This window comes from Chenopodium album, chromosome 9, assembly GCF_948465745.1.
Source record: "Chenopodium album chromosome 9, dcCheAlbu1.1, whole genome shotgun sequence".
Classification (NCBI taxonomy): domain Eukaryota; kingdom Viridiplantae; phylum Streptophyta; class Magnoliopsida; order Caryophyllales; family Amaranthaceae; genus Chenopodium; species Chenopodium album.
Window position 1 is genome coordinate 23,175,295 of NC_137842.1, and position 4,807 is coordinate 23,180,101.

The 4,807-nt window shown below is 31.8% G+C and overlaps 1 long non-coding RNA gene across 1 annotated transcript; it reads left to right on the top strand.

Annotated features, from left to right (window-relative positions):
* Nucleotides 1-1,398: 1,398 nt before the first annotated feature.
* On the top strand, nt 1,399-2,477 carry LOC145559667 (uncharacterized). The gene is made up of 2 exons (XR_014092851.1): nt 1,399-1,492; nt 2,305-2,477. It is a non-coding gene; the product is annotated as an uncharacterized LOC145559667 (long non-coding RNA).
* Nucleotides 2,478-4,807: the final 2,330 nt, after the last annotated feature.

The following is a 4,807-nucleotide window of genomic DNA, read 5'->3' on the forward strand; positions in this document are numbered from 1 at the left end:
GTGGCCCTAAATAGGAAATGATTTTTTTTTTTTTTTTTTTTTTTTTGTGAAAAAGATATCAATTGCAATTTACGTAAAAATTGAGTTCAACGTAAAAACTATTGATTAGCAAAGAGAAAATTGGATTTTTTGGAAGAAATAATATGCAATATTTATTCGGTATATTTTTTACAAAAAAAAAAGGTGTTTGGAAGAAATAATATGCAATATTTATTCTGTATTGTTTTTTATTTTACAAAAAAAAAATTAGGTGGCAACCTAAAAGAAAAAAAGTATATGAAGAACATTTTTTTTTGAATAGAAAATTCAATTTTTTTAAAAAAATTTATAATAAGATTAGTAAAAGGGAAAAAATTATCTTGTCAAAAAAAAAAGAGATGAAAGTAGAACTTAATAAGATATAATTGAGAGGATTGGAATGATTGATTAAGATTAATTTGTAATGCATTCATAATATTTAGGAAAATTTTTAATTTACGACCCAAAAATATACCTAATTTTTAACTTACCAACCAATTTTTTTTTATTTTAAATTACCACCCAATAATTTAATTATTCACTCAGATTACCACCCAATTTGAATTTCCGGTGAAATTTAGTCACGTGGGCCCCACTATAGTTACTTCCTTCCAATTTTTTCTTTCTTTTTCTTCGACTTCCTTCTCTTTCCTATTTAGTTCTCCCAACCAACTCCATTTCTTATTCATTTTTAGCCCTTAATTCACACAAAAATCCCCTTTTCTTCTTAATTCTCAACATATCATCACATTAGAACCCTAATTTTGGTTTTTAAAATCTAATTGTTCTGCAAAATATTAATTCGAGGGTAGCTGGGTTTACTGGAGAAGTTACGCTGAAAGCATCTTGGAGGATTTTGTTGGGGACCAGCTGCTTAGGTCAGCCAATAGAGTACTGCTTAACCCTAATTAATTCCCCCAATTAAATTGACAACAATTTCCCCTAATTTAATTCAGACAAGAACCCTAATTTTTACAGATTAAAAGGTTACCTGAAGCGAATTGATTGTTAGTCGCAAATTAGGGCTGCTACTCACTAGTAGAAAAATACAAAAAGACACCGCTCTATGGCCACCGGTTTTCAAAAACCGGTGGCTTAAAAAATGGGCGGGATACGCTAATTCACATTTCCACCGGTTCAAACCGAACCGGTGGCATAAATGGTAAAGGCCACCGGTTTGAACCCGTGGCAATAATCAATTAAAAAAAAAACGCTTCCCTTATAAACCCCAAACCCTACCTCCTTTCCCTCTCAGCCGCCCTTTCTCTCTCTTGCTCTCCCCCTTCTCCTCTTTCTCTCTCCTGCTATCCCCTCTCTTCTTTCTCTTTCAATTCCTCTTCTCCGTTCTCATCTCCTTTTCTTCGATCTCCTCGTCTCCTTCTCCTTCTCCTTCGATCTCCACGTCTCCTTCTCTTTCATTTCCACCATCACCAAGAACACCACCGCAACAATGCACCACGAAGACATGCACGAGGTTTGTGTTTAATTAATCGATTTTTCTTGGTTAATTAATCGGATTTTGTTGGGTTTAATGGATTGATTTTCTGGGTTTAGTTAATCATTTTTGGAATTGTTTGAGTTTCTTAATCAATTTTAATTTGGTTTTTAATCAATTTTAATCAATTAATTCTGGGTTTTTGTTTTTTGAGTTTGTGAATTAATTTCTTGGTTTTTTTTTCCTCGGTTTTTAACTTATTTCTGGGATTTTGTCTTTATTTTTGTTCAATTTTTTTTTTCTGGGTTTTCTTCCGGGTTTTTGTTTCATTACTAGGTATTGATTTTCCTGGGTTAATTAGTCGATTTTGGATTTTTTGAGTGTTTTCATCGATTTTAATTCGTTTTCTAATTGATTTTAATCGATTCTAAGTCGATCTCCTTCTGGGTTCTATTCGATTTAATTTTGGGTTTTTTTTTCTTTTTTTTTTATGAGTTCGTGAAAATCAATTTGTTTTTTTGAGTTCGATTTAATTCTCATTTTGTTTTTCATTCTCGTTTTGAAAATCAATTCGATTTTTTTTTTAGTTCGATTTAATTCTCGGGTTTTCACTAATTTCTGGGAATTTTGTTTAATTTTTTTTCTGGGTTTTTTTTTTCTTTTTTTTTTTGGGTTTTAGTTTTCTGGGTAATTTTTCTGGTTTTTTGTTTAATTTCTGGGTTTTGATTATATTTTTGTGTGTTTTTTCTGGGTTTATTTAACCGATTTAAATCGATTTATGGGTATCTGTTCTGGTTTTTTTTTTCGCAGCTTATTTATTTTATTTAATCGATTTTTTTTGTTTGATGCAGGTATATTGATTTAGATGTAGATGTTAAATCAAAGAATAAAGATGCAGGATTATTGATTTAGGTGTTATATGGGTTGTTTTTCAATTTTAATGTTGTAATTTTTTTTTGGTTTTTTATTGTAAATTTTTTTTTTATTTTAATGTTGGAATTTTAGTTTTGTGTAATTTGATTAATTTAGTTCTTTTAAATTGGAATTGTTGTATGAGTAATTTAGTTTTTTCACTCTTAAAAAAGTGTACAATTACTAGATACATATGAATATATATGTGTTTTTATGTATTTTACATATATATATATATATAGTTTCTACCACAATTTAAGAGAAATAAATGCAAAAAAAAAAAAAAAAAAAAAAAAAATTTTATGGGCATTAAAATACTTGTTAATACCATTAAAAAAAAAAATTGCGGGAAGCTTTATTGCCACCGGTTAACCGGTGGCAATATTTGTCTTTGCCACCGGTTCTGAACCGGTGGCTTTTTAATAAGATTATTGCCACCCCCCAAATGGCCACCGGCTCAAAACCGGTGGCATAGGGTGGTTTTGAACCGGTGGCCAATTCATATTTTCGTCTAGTGACTGCTGTTACAATTCACCTCCAATTAGTGAAATTTCTGAAGAAATTTAACATGGGATGGCAATTTCAGTTAGGGGAAGTGTTTAATAGGAAGAATCGGGGAGGGAAAACTGTTAGAAAGAAAAAAAATAGTCGTTGACTGGGGGCCCACGTGACTAAATTCCACCGTAAATTAAAATTGGGTGGTAATCTGAGTGAATAATTAAATTATTGGGTGGTAATTTAAAATAAAAAAAAAATTTGGGTTGTAAGTTAGAAATTAAGTCTTTTTTGGGTGGTAAATTAAAAATATTCCTAATATTTATACGGTGAACAAATACAATCACATAATCATTCATAACCAATAACGAAAACTATTAAAAAATCTTGAAACGTTCACTTTTTTTTAATCAATATTTTTATCTTGATCAACATCTTTCAATCCGTTTAAATTTACATATGAAGAATTTAATATTGATACATAACAAATTATAACCAGTTCAAGTCCATATTGAGATATTGACACAAAAGTCACTGTCCAAACGCTCGAGCATGGCATATTCCGCGATATCATGATAGTGGCACTACATGCGTAATTATAATTATCATAATCCTATAGTACACATCTTATCATTTTTTACATACATCGTTTGATTTTTACTGCCACCATTAGTCAGTGGGCGGACCTAGAAATTTGACAATGGGGAACAATTTCGATAATTCAACTAACATCAACCTATTTAAAAAAAAACGGGTACACAATACAAGTAATTTGGGTTTGGTTGGGAAATAGAAATAAGGGAGTAGTCGAGTGGTATGGTTGAAATAAAACACCCCCCCCCCCCAAAAAGGAGTGATGTTACAAGGGGGATTCGAATGCCATATTATCTTGTGATGTTAATTTCTTAACAAACATTTGCCGAAGATGCTCGCTGCAGTCCGTGACTCGTGGTTGCGTGGGTGGTGGTTCGTGCCTCGTGGTTGGGAAATAGGAATAATGGAGTAGTCGAGTGGTTTGGTTAAAATAAAGGAATTTTTTATTTTTACCACCTTTAAAAAACAACTTAATTGTTTTTACCACTTCCATAAAAAAAGTTTTATTTTATCACCACATTAAAAAAAAAAATGAAAATTGACTTTTACCACCAATCACCGCCAACTAACGGATTATGTCCATAAATTCGTTAGTGGGGCCTATCATGTCCACGTGTCACCATATTATTGGGTAATAAAATAAATAAATTAATAAATAAAAAAAACAAAACCCAATAATATGGTGACACGTGGACATGGTACGCCCCTATCGGATTTATGGACGAAATCCGTTAGTTGGAGGTGATTGGTGGGAGAATCGAACCCTGATCTAGGTAAACCTGAAATTGGGCCTCTTGACTATTTTTAGCCCACTACCAACTTAGCTAAGGCAAACAACTTGTTTATTCTTACACTCAATTTTATATAACTATTTTTCCAGTTTTATTTTTTTTCCTAAATTTTTTTTTCCTCTGTTTTTTTTTCCCGAAAGTGGGGTGACAATGGTCCCCCCTTGTTCCTTCATGGGTCCGCCCCTGCCATTAGTTATACATATATTACATACCAAGTACAATAAAAAAAAAAGATGTTATGGATGGAATCCAACCCCATTGAGTTCACATAAGTACACAACATTTTTAAAATGTTTTGCCCTTCTTAACAAACATGAGTTTAGTATGATGGCACATTACTTATTCACTTTCCAAATCACAGTATTTATCTAGCAAATAAATAAATTACAGTATTCAAGGTAGATTGTGTGCCCATCTCCATGAAAACACTTCTATTTTTTCAACAACCCACGAAAACTCTTGTTTCTCCATTATACCGTGTTGAAAACTCCCATTTTTCTCCATAGATTTCCGGAACTCTCAGGTTTCTCACCAATATGTCGACAGTTTAACCCATCTCAGA